This window comes from Aythya ferina (genome assembly GCF_964211825.1).
Source record: "Aythya ferina genome assembly, chromosome: 1".
Taxonomy (NCBI): Eukaryota; Metazoa; Chordata; class Aves; order Anseriformes; family Anatidae; genus Aythya; species Aythya ferina.
The window spans coordinates 122,246,247-122,264,067 of NC_140296.1; the positions used below are offsets into that span (position 1 = coordinate 122,246,247).

Consider the following 17,821-nt stretch of genomic DNA (forward strand, 5'->3'; position numbering starts at 1 on the left):
CCAACGCAGCAGCGTGGCCAGCTGTAATGCACTTTCCTGCTCTCCAGGTCCCTAAAAGGGTTTCTCAGCGATCCCCACCAGGGGGGACAGCAGCTCTAGTGCCTGCTCCGTGTTAATCTGCCTGCCTTTGACCTCAGGGTGCTGTTTAATAGCACAGGATCACCTGGCGCTGGTGTCAGCAACCTGGAGCTGACATTTCTTTGAGGCACCCACTGCCCAAATTTTTCCCAGTGATGTTGCGCTGCTCAGCCTGTAGGAAGCTGGGACATCTGACGTTAAAGATTTCAAAATCAATGAGTTTTGTAACTCGTGGCTAAAAGAGCCATGCCAAAGAGCGCTGCTGTGTTGTTTTAGGCTCGGTATTTGAAGCAGGAAGTGCCCGAGGTCTCATCGGGAAGCCAGTTTCCACAAACCCAGACCAATTTTGGCAAACTCGGGAGGCTTGGAAAGTGCAGATGGCTTTTATACTGATCCCAGTCACGTGGAAGCAGGAGGGTGGGAAGAAGCCCGGTTCCAAGGCATCTGAGGGTTTGCTCATTGCTTATACAGAGCCCAAGTTTCACGGACAAAACGTTGCACTCTCTGCTGCATGAGTCCCTCAAGTGCAGTGCCTGGCCACGGTGTGTCCCCATGGCTTGGTGTCACCCACTGGGCTTATTTAGGGTTCCCAAGGGACACACAGGGTGCTGGGCACCCTGTTTCATAGGGAAAACATCCTCTTTTATCTTATTCTGGCATAACTAGTGGCATTATTAGGTCTCCTTCTTATAGTTTGGTGAGAGCCTGACGAGGAGCTTGTGGCATGGGGTGATGGGCATCAACAATTAGAGGGTTGTAGAGGTGGGATTAGGGATATGACCTGTCCCATTGGTCCCATGCTGCCAACAAAGTGAGTCCAGCTGATGCTGGGGACCATGGTCACCTTCCCAGTGGGAGCACCATGCCCACCTTCTGCCTGCAAAGCTTGGTGTGATGGACTTTGGGGGCTGACATCAAATGGGTGATTGGGGTGTTGGGAACACAGTGCCCCCATTTCCAGTGCAATCCCAGCAGAGTCTGAGTGTGTGGCCCAACATGGGGCAACCATGAGTTCCTGCTCCGCTGTCTGCCTGCAAGGGAAAAGGATGTGGAGAGTAGCAAGGGAAGGAGGAAAAAATCCACCTCCCTGCTCTGATGAGGCAGGGAGAGGCTGTCTGGGGCTCACCCAGCAAGGGCAAAGGCTGGGCTGTGGATATTCTTGGAGAAGGGGGTGGCTGGGGGTTATCTGCTCATCTCAGGCTCACTGTAATGCTCCCAAAGGCTGCATCAGGCTACCAAGAATAGTAATTCCCCCGGGGGCAAACATTCACGGCAGCTGCCTGTGCTCCTCCACAGCTGAAAAACTGTGCTGCAGCAACCAGAGGGGCAATTCTCCATCAGAGGCTCTGAATGCCAGCCACCTGTAAACCTCTCTGCCCCACCTACAGCCTCAAGATCCCTGCTCTCAGTAATTCAGCGTGGCCAGATGCATCCAGGAAAGGCTTGGCTCCTGTCCCCGGGGGACTTTGCCTCCCGGGCACCAGGTAGAGCTGATACTGCCGTTTTTCCCCAGGGATGGGCTCGCCCCAGCAGCCAGCGGACGAGAAGCACCCAAGTCCTGCTTTGCCTCCAGTAAAGGGCAGCCGTACACTTCCATCTTCCTGCATCTGGAGGTGCTGAGCTGATTAATCTGCTATCAACCCCCTGTCCTACGGCTGCTGTGGCCATGCCAGCACGTGGAGTGAAAGGCTCTCCTGTTCCCGGCGATGGGCACCGCCGTGCCAGGTGTACGATGCCCTCATTAAGGGAGGAATGCTTATCTCCTGACCCGTGATGAAGACCGTGGTGTGCCCTTGGTTGTGTCTCGGTCCACGCGCCAGGCTTTTGGCCCGAACACGGTCATCTGAGGATATGTGATTAGATAGCAAGAAGCAAGGAGCAGGTACGGGCAATCACAGGTGAAGAAAGATCAGAAGTAGGCTGAAAATCCCAGCTGCCTCCTGGCTGATGCATCCAGGCTGCTGGTGCTTCCCTGCTGCTACTACCAGGAGTGCTGTGGGATGGGGAGGGAGAAGCAGCCAAGTGCCCTTAAATTACCCCCTAGCAAAGGAAAGGAGCGAGTCCTGCTGCCTTCATTGCAGGTGGGCTCTGTGGGCTGGTCTGTGGGCATGAACTGCTTTGGCAGGGGAGGATAAAGCAGTGGAGGAGGTGGTGGGCATCTAGGGGTACCCCAGGGGAGTTCCTGGGGACAGGGGATGCTTGGAAAGGTGCAGGAGGTGGAATATCCTCCTGCAGTGATCATCAAGTGTGGAGCTTGCTCCAGCACGGGCATCTCAGCTGGGCTCGGCCGTGGTTGTGGCTCCTGCTGCAGTAGTTTTCCACTGGGGGATGTGTGCGAGGCTGGATGTTTTCCAGAAAGTAAGGCAGGAACATTGACATCTTCCAGGACCCCCCTGGCCATCAGCTGGTGGAGCTGACTCATTTTTATCTTGTTTCGAGGGCTGCGCCTGCCTTTTATTTACCTCTCCCCTTACATCTCCCCCGACACAGCCACTGCATGTACCAACACCACCAGCATCGCCAGCACCCCTGGCTGGCTCTGGCCACCAGCGTGGCATGTGGCCGTCCCCATCCCTCCTCCCAGCAACATCTCCAGACTCTCCTCTAGCCCCCAGGGGAAAAAATATGGAGACAGGGGGTGAGGGGCAAGCGGGCAGCAGTGCTTGTCCCTAAAGGACGGGGCGAGCGGCCAGACGAGCCTGCCCTCCTCCCGCCTCCTTGGCCGCATCCAGGCTGTGGACAGCCGCTGCTTTCAGCACCGAGACCCACCCAGGGCAGCCGTGCTCATTTATAGACAGCTTCCTGCCCTTGGCTGCCTTACAAAATCTTGCAGGGAAAACTACCGTGAAAGGAGGTTTTTGAGCGCTGACCTGCGCGAGCCCAAAACCAACAGCCCAGAAACGTGGGCTCGTTAACGTCTCCTTGTGTAATGAGGAGAGAAATGAAAATCCTTCCTCGGTCAGGAAATTTCGGGCCTGTCTCCTGGTTGGAGTGGTTGCTTGGAGGCTGGATTGCTGCTCCAGACTCTTTCTATGAGCTTGACTAGACTGATCCTGCTCCTCTTGGCTCCTTGCTCTCCCCAACCCATTTTTCTCCAAGCCCTAGACTCTGGCAAGAAAATCTGTGGAGCTCCCTTGTCACGGGAACAGCTCTGGACTTAGCAAGAGCTGCTGATGGTAGTGCCCACAGCTGCCCTCAGCACACATCCTCATCCCTTCCTGGCTCTGAGGATGGGAAACCAAATCCACGCTGCTCATGCTGACCCCACCAGGGTCTGCTTGTGGTCGCTTCCTGGAGACCTTGGCTTCATGCCTTGGGCCAGTGGAAGGCGTGTGGTGCAGGAGCCAATTCAGTGAATGGGAACATCCTCCCTGCGAGCTGCAGTGACATCCTGCTATTGTTGGCATCCCCCTTGGCAGGTTTGTTCAGCTGACATCTCCGTTGACATCTCCGGGCTTTCATCAGCACGTCGGCATCACCATAAGGCACAGGGGCTTCCTGACTCAGCACCCAAGGAAAGCCCTCTTCTCCTGTTTATGATCAGGATGCGAAAGTAAAGGAAGCTGAAATGCTGCTCAGGAATCCACTCCGGGCTTTAATCACTACTGTCACTGCTAGAAGGCTTGGGGAATGCTGAAAAATAATCACCATCGCTGTGTAATAGGATGCAGATGTTCAGGTTGTAATCCATCCAGACACCATGACCTCCTGGCTACTGGAAGATGAGCCCTCGTCAAAACTCCGGAGCTGAAAAACGTCGCTGCCACGAAGCCTCCAGGAAATGGGGATCGACTTCGTGCGTGGTTGTTGGATGCACAGCGGCTGTGACCGGGATTTTGGCTGGGGCAGAGCGCAGCTACCTGCTGATGGATGGGACAGCCACGCTGCCATCTCCTAGTGGTGGCCTCCTGAGCCCAGATGTGCCACCGCTGCATGGGGACACCTGGGGCTGAACTGCCCCAGATCGCAGCCCACGCCGATCCCGTTTCAGGTTTGAAGATGCGTGGGTCTGAAGCGCACTCTCCATGGCTGCCTGTGGTCTTTCAAGCCTGTGTCAAATTAGGGGGGAGCCCTGCTTCAGGGTGTTAGTCCCTGGCTGTCATCCCCAGCTGGGCAGGTGCACTGGGGGACCTGAGCCCCTCTGTGGCTGCTGGCCGTGGCTGTCACACCACCAGCAGCCCCAGCACGGCAGCACAGGCACCCTCCATGCACACACCCCACCAGCACAGGCAGCTCCAGCAAATCCCAAAATAGCCGAGTTAGATAAATACAGAGAAAAGAGTTTATAAATTTCCAAGTGGGTGACAAACAGCACTGCTCGCTGAGGAGGGGAGCTTTTTTTAACCTTTTTTTTTTTTTTTTTTTCCTGCCCACAGATTCTTTCCCTGCGCAAAGCAGAAGATAGTTTACTTCTAAAGCAAAGTGGCCTGAAACTTGAAGGCTTTTTGACCAGCAGAGAGAGAAAGATTTTTTTTGTGGCTTGCAAGAGAGCAAACAGCCTGAGCCTCAAGTTTGCTTTTTTTACAGATCCATGCCTGCTGAGAGCCCAAGCAAGTAGCTCTTTAGGAAGCACAGAGGAGCAGAGCACATGGTATTACTGGAGCAGAGAGCAGGTAACCGAGATGTCTGCTTTTTCTCCCAGCTCTCCTGATTTTTTTCTGCGTGAGCTGAGCAAAGCACAGTGCTTTGACACACCTGTGTGGACACAGGTAATGGCACTGCCTTCACTGGAGCTAGTGGGGCATGTCCACCTGCCATTAACTTTTGGCAGCCTCTGGAAAACCTCTACACATGGCAAGCTTTTAAATTAGTGTGTTTTTGGTCACATCTGGTCCCTGCCCTGTACTTTCTTAGGATGTTTCTCTTTGCCTTGCAGTGATGGATGCAGAAGGCATCTGTGCTGCTGGGGCTAGGTGAGGGTCTGCTGGGGCTGTGCCTGTCTTTGGGGGGACCCCGGGTGGGTGTAGCAGGGACAGACATTGGGCAGGGTAGGATATTTCCCCCTCTGCCCAGGCTCACAGAAGGGTGCAGCTGAGGTTGGGGCAGTGGGTAACGAGACTGGAGCATCCCCAGGGACACCCAGAGCCACCCAATGCATGGGGCATACCGGAGACCCTGGCGGTGCCCCTTTATGAAAGGAGCATTGTTATCCCACGGAAATGACTTCTGGATTCCCAAAGCCTTTATTCGAAATGAAACGAAAACAACACAAGCAGGTGGGGACAGCGAGGGCAGCAGCAGGTCTCCTCCCTCTGCTTGCATGTATTTTCCCCTCAGGAAGAAAAAAAATAAAAAAATAAAAAGACCTTAAAATGACCAGAAGAGAAGGAAAACAGTTGGGCTGGGTTCAAACTGCTGAACAGGAAGCAGAAAACCACTGCAAGTCTGAAGCATATTATTTGATATTTTAAAAAAACCCTAAACAACGTCGTCTCGCTAGGGCTCTCCTCTTTCTGCTTTCTCTCCCGTTCATTTCTGGCTTTTTTCAAGCACCTCTCTTCGCTGTCATCACGTGGGAAGGCTGCATGAACTCTGTTTCATCTGTGTTTTGGTAGGGCAGCGAAAACAAACTGGGGAAAAAAAAAAAAAAGAAAAAAAAAAAAAAGGAAATCAGGTGATCTGGTCACTCTGCTTGATTTTTAGAGCCCATAGCTCTCTGCCTGGACCTTCATGTCTACAGAGGGTGAAGCACAAGGATTTTCCCAGCCAGGCTTTGTGGTAGCATCATGGTGTGTGCTCCCATTCCCTCCTCTGCTGTACAGCCCCTGCCAAACAGGGCTCACATTAAACACTTGTGACAGTTGCGGGGTAATTCTGAGCCTTTCCAAGCCAGAGACAAGGACTTTGTTTCCCAGCAGACTCGAGTTTTTCATCAGGGGCTGGATAATCACAGTGTGGAGGAGGATGCTAAAAGCAGGGCTGTGCTCAGGAATCGCGTATTCCCGTAGCATCCTTCACGCAGGAAAATCCCCAAATCCTGCCAAAGGGCATGCTGGTAATGCAGCCATGACAGTGGGCACCAAGTGCCACCGGCCAGCTCCTCCCTCAAACCCCCAGCAAAGCCTCAGGAGAAACCTCCACGGGTACCCCAGCACCTGCTCTCCATACTTTTGGCATCTTCAGGCCCCGTTCCCAGCCCCTTTGAGCAACCCCAAGCGAGGCCGTGGATGTGCCAGCCCGCTCCCAGGAGGACGGAGCCTTCACACCGCAGGCAGACACGGCGTCTCCTCCGGCTAATTGCAGCCTTGTGCGGGGCTGGGGAGGGAGCTGGCTCCCCACCAGCACTCCTCAATCCACGGGGGCTGTCAGCCAGACCTTCTCCAGATCCTGGCTGCTCCTCTGGCGAGCCGGCTGGGGGAACAGGCTGCTTTCTCAGCCCTCTGCACGCCTCACGAAGCAGTGAGTGGCCATAAAGGAGGGACTCGCTTGGTTAATCTCTGCCTTTCTCTTTCTGGTTTTGCCCAGCACTCTGTGGGTTTGCTACCCAAGGGGACAACGTGCTGCTTTGTCACTGGAGGTGGCAGGTCCTGAAGGTCTCCAGATGGCTGGCCTGGTTTGTTATTGCAGGTTTGTTATTGCAGGCTGCCCACGAGTGTCCCTTGGTGCCCACCTGCCGGTTGCACGACAGCAATGGTCTGGTGACGGCTGAGTCACCGACACCCATCTCCCACATCTTCCTCTTTCCTCCCCACCTCCTGACGGCCATCGCAAGCATTGTTTTGGAGGAGAAGGAAGCACACAGGCCTCTGCAAGCCAAGGGCCTCTTTGGGTTTCTCTGCATGCCCCGACTCCTTCTAAGCACGTGTGTGCACACGCATGCCGTGGGCACCAGCCCCATAAAAGGAAAAAAAAAAAACTCCTTTGATTTCTTTTGGCTCTGGGAGAAAGAGGAAGGGCCAAAGCGACCATCAGGCTGCAATCTGGTCATTTTGTGACGTTTTGGCCAGCCGCAGCCAAACAGAAAAGCCTGGTTCCTCAGCTCCAGAAAGCCCTGGGTCCGGGACAAAAGCCCTGAAACAATGGCCCGGCTTCCCAGCAGCCGGGAACCGAAGGATGCACGTGTGGAGGCCGTCAAGCATCCAGGATTAATGACAGCCAGAGGAAGCTGCTCGCCGGCTGCACCGCCGTGGGACTCGGCAACACAATAGCGTGCAGGCCCCTCTGCTTTTTCTCAGGGCCTAGGTAAATAATCCCCTTCCATAGAAGCCCGATCGGTTCCCATCAGGCTGAACAGCAAAAAGCCATTCCCAGGCTCATGGGCAGTAATCATTGTTTCCCAGGCCACGTAATTATTATTTTGACTATAAGAAACCTTGGAGAGACGGCACGCAGACACAGTGTTTTCCTGATCAGCTCGTGGGGAGCAATTTCACTCGGCAGCGAGGGGCAGAGCCCGGGACAGGGCCCCTCTCCAAATATCTTGCATGGCTCGTGCAGATGAAAACATTGATGGGTGTTCATTTGCAGGAGGACAGGAGCCCCAGCAGCTCCGGCATGTGTGGCTGGTGCAGAGAACCAGTTGGATCACGCTTCTCAGTTACCAGGGAATTAATTTTCATGGCTGAAGAAAAACCATACTGCGGGCAAAATCCTGCCCCGGCAGGTCGGAGCTCTTCTCCTGGCAGCGGGGTGGTGCCAGCCCTGGGCGTCACCCCCCCATGAGATGGGGCACATGCCGGCGAGCCCGTGCAAAGGAGCAGGATGCGAGCACTGCCACGAGCACGTGCCAGCACAGCAGGGCTGCCTGAGCCAAGCCCTGCCCTTGGGAGCAGGCACGGCATGGCCCGGCACGGCATGCTCACCTGTACGGTGAGGTATGCAGGCTGCACATTGCCCGGCTCCTTCCCCGGGGCTGGGTTAGCCCCTGCTCAGCCCGGAGCTAACTCCTGAGTTTGCATCAGCTAGGGCAGAAGGCAGGGTAAAATGCAGTGAGAGTGTGGCTGGCTTGGCTTTGGGCACCAAGGGGTGATTCTTCCAACAAGTGCAGGGGTGACAGCATCTCTGTGGGTGCCTTTTTTTTTTTTTTTTTGGTGTCTTTTCAGACCTGGTGAGGCCTGGGTTGTTCCATTTACCTCAAAGGGCTGCAGCACCCCAGCTGGGTTTCCTGAGCCTGTTACTTAACAGTGGCAAAATGCTCCTGCATGGCTCACGTGGCTTGAAAAGCACCAGAGGTTCTGCATTGCTTTCCTGAGACATGGATGGAGACTGCCTTAGCCTGACACCGTCAGTGCCATCCCTTATTGTCTGGGTCCATCTGTTCTTCGTGGGAGAGATGGACAGGGAGCACAACAGCCCGGAGGCAGACAGTCACTCGAGTGTCCCCCCGCCAAAAGGGTTTCACCTCCTCCACGTTGTGTAACTGCTTCGCTGTGCCAGCGCCAATTCTGTTAGGCTCAGGTTGGGCTCAGGTTACACGGGAGGATTGCAGGATCCGTCTGGAACCGAGGAGCTGCTGCTAAAGGGCACGACCACCGCCCCAGAGGGTCTGCTTGTAGCAGCACGGCCACCAAACCCACCAGCACAAAGCAAAGGCCAGGAGGGATTGCTTGGGGCAGGGCTGTGGTGCAGGCAGCCCAGGCAGAGCAGTGGCAGTGCCTTGCCTGAGGTCGCACTCGGAGCTGCCTCCTGCAGCCTCCTCCCCTGCATTAGGACTAATGTGCTTTTGGCCACGGGCCCGTTTCAAGGTAGTTCCTGATGGCTGTTGTTTTCGGAGCCGCTCTTTGGAGGGAAGAAATGTTGGCTGCTCCGCCTGCAGGTCTGAGTAAACTCTTTGCTTGCTTAAAAACTCATTGTTGTGGGCGAGCACACGATTGCTCTCAGGCTTTTTGGAGCTGCAGCTCCCCAGCCCTTGCGGCTCTGCTAGCAACAGGGAGCCAAGCTTAGGGGGTGGGCCAAGGAGTCCGACTTGTGCCCATTGCCAGGGCAGTAACACTTCCAGTCAAACCTGAAAAAATCAACGTCTTTTCCCTGGGTCCAACTCTAGGGCAGTTGGATCATCATGGGTGCAATTCTGTCTCAAAAGGGAGCTCTCTACAGATGTAACTTCTCCAGGGACTTTCCTGTCATCTTGTCCTCTGTGAACCTTTCCCTGCAGACCACGATGCTGTCATGGGAATGGGCAAAGCTGCAGGGCTGCTGGAGCAGAGCACTGATAACCCACGTGTTGTCATCGTTGCTGCACAGGGATGGAGGAAGGTGGTGCAGGAGACCTGGAGAAGAAGGGCAAAGCAGGTTGCCTGGTGGACATATTGTGTCCCTGAACCCCATACTGCAAGCACAGCCCTTGGGAAGGTGTCACAGCCTGAGCAGTGGCAAAGGAACCTTTCCCCATGCATGCTCTGTTGCAGGACATCTCTCTGGACCACTCACCCTTTGATCCTCCAGCTGAACCAGCCACAGGAGGGGTCACACCACACCATCTGACAAGGACCATGTCTCTCAGTTTGGGGCAGACACCCATGATCTTCAGCTCCTGGCAGCCAAAGAGAAGCATGGAGGTGGTGCCACAGGGAACAGGCACTGTCTGTTTGATCTCTGATGGCCGTGTCCGTGCCCCACCAAGGAGCTTGGCCACACTGAGCGGTCAGAAGTGGTGTGGGATCCTGCCTGCTCTCAGAACAATAACATCCCTGCTGCCTTCAGCTGCTGTCATGTTTGAGCCATTGTATCTGTTGACAATATGTTGTGGGGAGAGCTGAGGCACTTCCAAAAATCAGTCCTCGGGGCCAATGCTCTAGCTCTTTGTCTGGTACCCGTGTGAGGCAGCACTGCAAATGTCTGTTCAGAGCCCTGAGTGGCAGCAGGAGTGGATGCTGGAGACCAGGGGATGAGAGGCAGAAGAGGGGGTGAGTGGAAAGATGGAGCTTGTTTTCCAAGCTCTTGTTTTCCTCTCTCTGACAGTGCTCCCCTACTGTAGTATTTTTGTCGAGACAACCTGTTTATATTTCCTTTCTGTTCTGCTTCTCTCTTTGGGCTTGATAGAAGAAAAAAAAAAAAAAAAAAAGGAATGGATGCAATGGAAAAATGAAGTGAGAACAGAAATACTCCTAGGTCACCCTCTTTTTCATTTCCACTGCGCTTGCCAAGCACAGCCCGTTTTGGTCTCTGCTAACAATGCTCCGTGCTGCAGGACGGCATGCTCCAGCCCTCCGGCGCAGGAGCTGAAGCAGAACCTCCTGGGAGCCCCCAGGGACGTGCAGCAGCCACCACCAGGCTTTTACCGTGAGGCCAAAGCTGCCTGGCGTCACTGTCACCAGATGCATACGTCGGGACACTGGCAAGGGTCACAAATGGCCGAGGAGGACGCCACGTCCTGCATCTGAGACATCCGCCAGCTCCATCCCTGAGTGCATGAGAAATGCCACGGTGGTGATGGCGAGCCCCTGGGGGTTTATGGAACAGCCTCTTGTTATTAATCAAAAAGATATCTTTTTTTTTTTTTTTTTTTTTTTTTTTTTTTCCCTCTGCCTGCCCGCTGTCCTCTCCTTTCTGAATGGTGTGCTTTTCAGTCTGTCCTAAAGAAGAGCTTCAAAGCAGAGATTGCTGCCTGGGAGAGTAATCTAAGGTGGAGCCCAGGTGATACCTCGTCCAGATGTCTAGTCCCTCATGCTCTTCCCGAGGGAAAGGTTTAGCTTGCTTTTAGAAAACATTGCAGGACCTGGTTCCTTCCACAGTCCTCCCTTTAGCCCTGGCTATAGAGCAAGTGGAGGATGTTTTCCTTCCTGGAATATTTATTTCATTCTCGAATAAACTATGGGTCAATCTAGTTTTGGTTGTATTTTGTTTTTTTGGTGGGTTTTTTTTGGTTGTTTGTTTCATGGTTTTTTTTTTTTTTTTTTTTTTTTTTTTTTTTTTTTTGCTGCTGGTGGTGGTTTTTTGGTTGTTTTCCATTGTGTTTTGTTTTGTGGAAGAAGCACAAACCATTAGGGATCTCACAAGCTTTTAATAGCAGCCTTCGGTCCCTGGGCACTAGGAAGATTCATGTGACCACTGAACACAGAATAGCAGAGGGCCCCGGGATCAGCCAACCCATCCTCCCCTCCAAAACAGGATTAACTCAACCTAACCCATGCCTCAAAGATGTTTCTTTGGCACATCCCTAGCAGCCCTGCAGCCCACTCAGGAAGTGATGGGCTCAACTTGTTGTTTAAAAGTGGTTCGTGCCATTGACCTGCCTCTTCACGCTGTGTTTCAGGCACATGGGCTTGACTTTCCCGCAGTGGGAAAAGAGAGCGGGTTATTCCTCTCCCTTCTGCAGTGACCTTTCACATGTCTGAAGCCTATTACTGTGGCTCCTCTCAGTCTCCCGCAGATTGAATGGGAACCCAAGTCATCTTTTCTAGACCTCCCATCGCGGTCAGAGGGCTGTGATGGGAAAGCAGCTGGGTAACCCTTTGCACAATCCTTCCACTGTCTGTGGTGGGGGCAATAGAGAGGGAGGGGATGAAACCAGGACGGGTCAAATGCTGCCTCTGCTCTGTACTCCCAGAGCCTCGCTGGGAGCAATGCATGTGCATCAGCACCAAGATGCCCGTTTGCAAACTTTGTCTAAAGGCCTAAAAGCTATGACTTTGCAAAACTCCCTCATCCTCATGATTCACAGGGTGCTGGATTCAGACTCCATTACCTGCTCTGCACCCTCCACCAGCATGAACCCTGTGATCTGTGCTGCTCTGACTCTTACCTCCTACACCACCGAGTTTCCAGAGGCTTGGACTGACACTCCAACACCCTCTCCAGGTGGGCAAGTTCAGACACAGCCAGGTGTTTGCAGGCAGGCCTTTGCTTCACCCATGGACAATTTTCATCTGGACAATTTGCCTCCATCCCCATCTGTTGCGGCTGCACACAAGCAGCTCATGGCTTGTTCTCACCTCCTACTCCCTGGGCTGCCAAAGCCCCATCCCTGTTACAAATACCATAGCCCTGTAGCAGCTAGTTACAGTGCCCCTTATCGTGTTACAGGAAAATCGATCCCTTTCAGCCACAGAGAACTAAAGCTGCATTTAACTGTTTTCTGAGTAGGGGTGCTCTTGAAGTGAGTGAAAAGCCAGTATTTGGTCCATGGCTTTTGCAAGGCTTTGTTATGGCAAACCTGGATGATCCCTTCCATGTAGGTGAGGCCAAGCTTTGTTTACAGTGTGACATTGCTCCACATCTCAACTATTGCACTGCTGCACTTTCTATCTCTGATGTTACAGTCCAACCCTCCCACATGTGAGGCTTTCTGTCAGCCCATTAATATTGCAGATCCTCCTGAATGACACAGCAAGACAAAATCATGTCTGCAGATAATGTTTGAAGAGCAATCCTTAGCCAGGCTGAAAGCTGGGGCATGTTGGAGGTGTTTGGCTGATGCAGCACAGGTAGCTTCATTTCAGCATGCACTCAAGGACCTTATACTCTAGCCTCATCCTCTAAAGGTCTCCCTTTAACTGCAGTGCAGCATCACAACATCCTTTCATGCACACGGGTATGCCTAATGGGGCAAGTGTACAGCCAGCTGTGGCCTTCTCCTGGTCCATGGCTTCACCTTCATCCTCAGAGCAGCCATTTCACTGGCCTTGGGTCTGTGGTTGACCTCACAGGTCCCTGCTCAGGTTGCATGGAAAATAAACAACCTGGAAAACATCAGTGATTACGTGTTAATTCTGTCGAGGCTACAATGGGATGTCCTTGCCCTAAGACCACGGTTTTTCAGTGGAGATCTGTGCCGACAGACACGCTCTGTACAAACTCCTATACCAGCCTGCTTCCTACCTGGGGTGTGAACAGAGCCACATCTCTGCTGCAGAAATGCAGTTGCAAATACAAGTTCTCCTGATATATACAGACCCAGCACTGTCTGTCATTCAGCATTCCCAGAATTATGATTTTGAAGTCCCTGGCAAAAAAAAATATTCTGAATTCACATTCTAGAAGGGCAGAAACCTTTTTGTTTTCCTTATCCAGAAGAGCAGGAAAATATCTTTGATGGTGACCTACCCTTTAGCATACTGCTTTTGTTCACAGGGTTTCTTAAAGTGAGAGCCAGGTCTGATCCTTGCCTGTCTGCTCTGAACAGTACAAAAACTTTGTATTATGTGGTTGTCAGAAAACCATGATGAGGCTTGTCCACCAGGGAAATTTTGCTGGCATAACTTCTTTGTGTGAATTATGCTGGCATAGCTAAACAGATGATAGATATGACCACATATTATATGTCATTTCTTAGATAACAATACTGTGCAGAGAGCATGTTGTGGGCAATATGCTGTTTTGATGTCTCTGGCCTGCATAGACAGCGGCTTCCTAAGATTATAATCTGTTCTCAGGGTTGCACAAGCATTATGGATTGCCTCCAGGCTTCCAGTTGGGGACCACTGTTATGTGCAGGGGTACAGTAATAACTAAACTACATAATTGCTTCTGATGACATTCACCTCAGGGGCTGTAGGGCCAGGCCTTCCCTACATCTGGTATCAGTTAAGGCTGTGAAGAAGTGTGATCTTTTGCTTACTGAGCTGTGTCAGCAACTCCCTGCTGTATTCGACTTGGAGAAGTGGGGATGAACAACACTGGTAGTGTAAAGCTCCGAGTGTTTTGCTGTGCAATTGCCAGTGAGCTACATTGAGAAGGGTTTTCTTAGTGTGGGACTTGCAAGAGAAAGAGCCTGGCCAGGCAAGAGAGTTTTGGATCTCACAGCCTGCACGCAGCCCTCACCAAAGCACTGGCACAAGGAAAGGATGAGTTTTGGTGCCTGAATGGCAGCAGGGAAGAGAGGCAGGTCCCAATGCAACTGTGTCCTGCAAACAGGACACTGGACACTGCCACCTCCAGAGCTGGGCAAGATACACACACTACTACAGCAGAAATGCAAGCCGTTTTGGTTTTTGCTGCAAGGAACAAGCACCCTCCAGTCTTTTTCTGATTAGGAAAGAGCAAAGCTGGGATGCTGAGAGCCCTGGGTGTGCCTGGGGTCAGCGTTAGGCTACAGTGTTAGGCTTTGCTACACGTGGCAGCATTTTCTGGGCTAGGCTCCTGCTGCTCAGAGGGTCACACGACAACCTCCTGCCCTCATTAATGCCAGGCTGGGTTCCCTCCTGCTGCCTGCAGTGGTGTGGCCTCCAGCCAAGGCCTGCTGGGGAAAACCCGACCTTGTAGGTTGGGTGTCAGCTGATCCTAACTGAGCCATGGCGCTTGGGCTGGGGGGGCATAAAGAAAAACAGCAGGAATGGGGACAACTTGTGGCAGAAAAAGGATGAGGATCGAAGGGTTAGAAGTACAAGAATGTGGAACCAGGGAAGAGCCCTTCTCGTTGCAAGCATCTAAAGCACAGGGAGAGAAATAGTCACAATGGTCCCTCCTCTTCATCTTCCTCCTCCTGGGGCTGCAACAAGGCATCTCTCATGCCGCAGAAAGGATTTGTGTCTAGGGACCATGCTGTGAGCATGCTTGTCCCGGCTGCTGCTGGGGGGAATGGGGTTGGCTCATGGAGCAAGCAGAATTGCTGGGGCCCTTCAACATCTTTTGAGGGTAAGGGGCATCCTTGTGCCCAGAGAGGAGGGCTCCCCGCTGGTTCGGGAGGGCCAGCCCAGAGGCACATGCTGTCCTGAGGTACTTCTGCAGCACTTGTGGCATTCTGAGGGGCAACAACGCTCATGTTCCCAAGACAGTTATCAGTGCTGTTTCTTTCTTTCTTCCTTTCTTCCTTTCTTCCTTTCTTCCTTTCCCTTTCTTCCTTTCTTTCTACCTTCCCTCCTTTCTTCCTTCCTTTTTTCCTTTCTTTCTTCCTTTCTTTTTTGCTCACTGTTTTCCCATCTCACTTGCACCTGAGTTTGCCTCCTCAGTGACATCCATTTCTTAAATACTGTCATGTCAGCTCAGTCAAGTACATAATGAACAATTCTCCGATGTCCTCAACAACCTCAGGAGAGATCCCAGATGGAGATGCACATTTCCCTCACGCGTGCTACCAAGAACACCTGTAAATAACCCATTAAATATATCTGTGCACATACACACCCATTTGTTCCTACCACAAATACAGCGCAAACAGGAATCTGAACCTCTGCGCTAGCAAGCTACTTAGCAACCTGAACTCTTACTATGAACTAGGCTGGCTGCACCAGTCAGCAGCACTTGTCACAAAAAACACATTATCTTCCCTTCTTGCTTCTCGTCCAGACACTGTGGCAGCCTGGGAGTCACGTTAGGTCAAGAGATGTAGAAGTCTGAACTAGCTGCAGCTGCCTCCAACAGCTCTGCAAGAGTCTTTGTCTTTGTTCTGTTGTGACACTGCTTTAGCAGGCAATCATAACTGGTTTACGGCAGCGTGCACAGTGTCTGGGAAATCCACTGTTAGAACAGACACCCGGCTTTGTCCAGCGCCTGGGCACCTCATGCAGAATGGGGACTTTGTGTTGGCATGTAGAAGATAACCAATTCACATAGGGGGTTCATGAATATTCAGCTGGTGCTTAGGACTGGGGAGAGCGATCCCTAAAACAAAGAGGCAAATTCTTTTACCGTTCACTTGGGGAAAGGCAGTTCTCAGCCCGCAGGCTTCAAGTAGCCTGTGGTCCCAGTCTGTCACAGCAGGACCAACTAATGCCTGAGCTTCTGGATGAAGGGGAGTTTGGAGGTGAGTCCAAGAATGTAAGGACCCAACCATTTCAGAGCTAAGACACACTGTTAAGGTATTGATGCCAACAATCTACCCCCCAAAAAATATTTTTGTTTGTTTCTATACATTCAATATCCTTGCATGTGCTGCGAACTCTGAATTCTGTCACAGACAACGAGCAGCTATGTGCAGAACTTTGCTACGCCACAGTGACCTGGGTGCATACCTACAGTCTTGCCAACATACCTCTCCATACAAAGCACTTGCCAATGGTGTTTTTTTTTCCCAATAATTTCGCAAGTGAAGTGAGCTATCCTGGTTAAAGTGCTCTTTTGCAGCATGACTGTATCTACGCATGTGTTGTTACCGCTCCGACAAAGTGCTGCCTTCCCTCCTCTTCCTGCCCCCTTCTGAAGTGATTACACAGGTAAAGCTTTTAAGTGCAGCCTTGTTTTCCTTGCCTTCACCCTCAGAGAAAGCCTCCAGGCTCCTGTAGCTTTTCCGCGTTGTCCAAGCAAAGCAGTAGAACAAGTTGGGTGACGAGTGTGTGACTGATTGCCACCCCGCACCGGAGAAGGCAAACAGTCTGGGCTGAGCTGGGCAAAGCAGGCACTTCTGGCACCAAACACGGGCAGCATCATGTCTGTAGGTCTCTGGTCTGGCCCCAAAACTCTGCACCAGTAGCAGAAGGTGACGACGCTAGGAGGACGAGGGAAGGAGGCTCTATGCAACCTCTTTCCTCTGCTATGTTTTGCAGCACTGGTTCCCCAAAGAACAGTCTCTCCTCCATACTGACACCCCTTCACTTCTTTCCTGAGGGTGTCTGTGTGCTCCTTTCCCCTCTCCACCTCTCTTACCCCAGGATCTCCACTTCCTCCTGCTCTGCTCCACCTTTTCCATCACACCCCATTCCCACCTTCCTCTATCCTCCCTTTCCATCATAATTCATCTCCATTTTCCAGGAGTGGAGTTGGTCAGGTTGTCCACCTGCTAACCAGTTTTGGGAGGAGGAAGAGGGATGAAGGAAAGACATGGCTCATGGGCAGCAGGACCTGGCGCAGCATAACTGCACGCTGCTTTCGCAGAGAGCTGATGGAGAGGGCTGTTAGGATTATTGTTGTGTTGGCATGGCAAAGATGGGTGGGAGGAGGCAGGGGATGGGGGGAAGGGACTTGAAGTGGCTGCTGCCCCTTTGTCTTTCCACAGCCTCTGGTTTATCTGGTGTCCTGTGGAATTTACGACCCCCCCCTCCCCTGCAAGGGGCTGTTGTACTGCAAGTTGGAGCGCTTGCCAGCTGGGTGCTAGACCTCACCTCCTTCAGCCAGCTAGCCTGCCCTTTAGCAACCTCAAAGGGCTTAATAAGCAATAACAAACTTTGTCCCAGCAACAGATTTGGGCACTCTGATTATCTCTTGTTTTACAAGCTGGGAAGCAGCGTCCATCCAGTCCAAATCTCTGTGGTGGTGCCGAGCAGTGAATACAGCATGAGATTTCTCATACATTGCTCCGAGGTTGCTAATGAACCCCTGTCCTTTCTGTGTCTCCACGCTCAGCTGGATATTTGCCCGACTTTGTGAGAATAAGGGCATTAACTCTTTCCATCTGAAAAGGCAGAGAATAGGTAAAGCCAAGGAGGATGGGAGTGAGTCCAGCTGAAGTCAGCCAGAAAAAAATCCCCCCTTCAGCAGCAGACGCTGTCATCTAGGTACTGCTTTTCAGGTAACATGGGTAAAGGACCTTACAAGCGTCAACTTTATCTGCTTCTCACCTCATTGTTATAGTGTGTGGTGAAGGGGACAAGAGGTGTGGATTGAGAGGATGTAGCCCTTGCAACCTGCTATTGGAAAACCATGGCTTCCAAAGGAGCTCTGACAATGCTGTGTTTTTTACAGTGAAACCCCAGTGTCAGTGAGCACAAGGAGCAAGCTCATGTCACATTACCCCATGTCCCTTCACCAGCCAGGGTCCACCCTCCCCTCTTCTCCAGGCAAGGTCACACACAGGATGGGACCCAGTAACGCCAAGGTAACACCAGCAGCAAACTCTTCCTGAGCACCGTGCCTTTTTCTGGCTAACTGGATGCAGCTGAGAGGGGCTGGGAATCAGAGATAAGTGCTGGCACCCAGGGAGTACATCTCT

At 52.3% G+C, this 17,821-nt stretch overlaps 2 long non-coding RNA genes across 2 annotated transcripts; one reads left to right on the forward strand and one right to left on the reverse strand.

Annotated features, from left to right (window-relative positions):
- The first annotated feature begins 1,295 nt into the window (after nt 1-1,295).
- Nucleotides 1,296-6,990, forward strand: LOC311425152. The gene is made up of 2 exons (XR_014686241.1): nt 1,296-1,960; nt 4,606-6,990. It is a non-coding gene; the product is annotated as an uncharacterized lncRNA (long non-coding RNA).
- A 10,233-nt stretch (nt 6,991-17,223) lies between these two features.
- LOC311425167 lies at nt 17,224-17,707 on the reverse strand. Its single transcript, XR_014686247.1, has 3 exons — nt 17,624-17,707; nt 17,451-17,516; nt 17,224-17,284 (listed from the first exon to the last, which is right to left on the reverse strand). It is a non-coding gene; the product is annotated as an uncharacterized lncRNA (long non-coding RNA).
- Nucleotides 17,708-17,821: the final 114 nt, after the last annotated feature.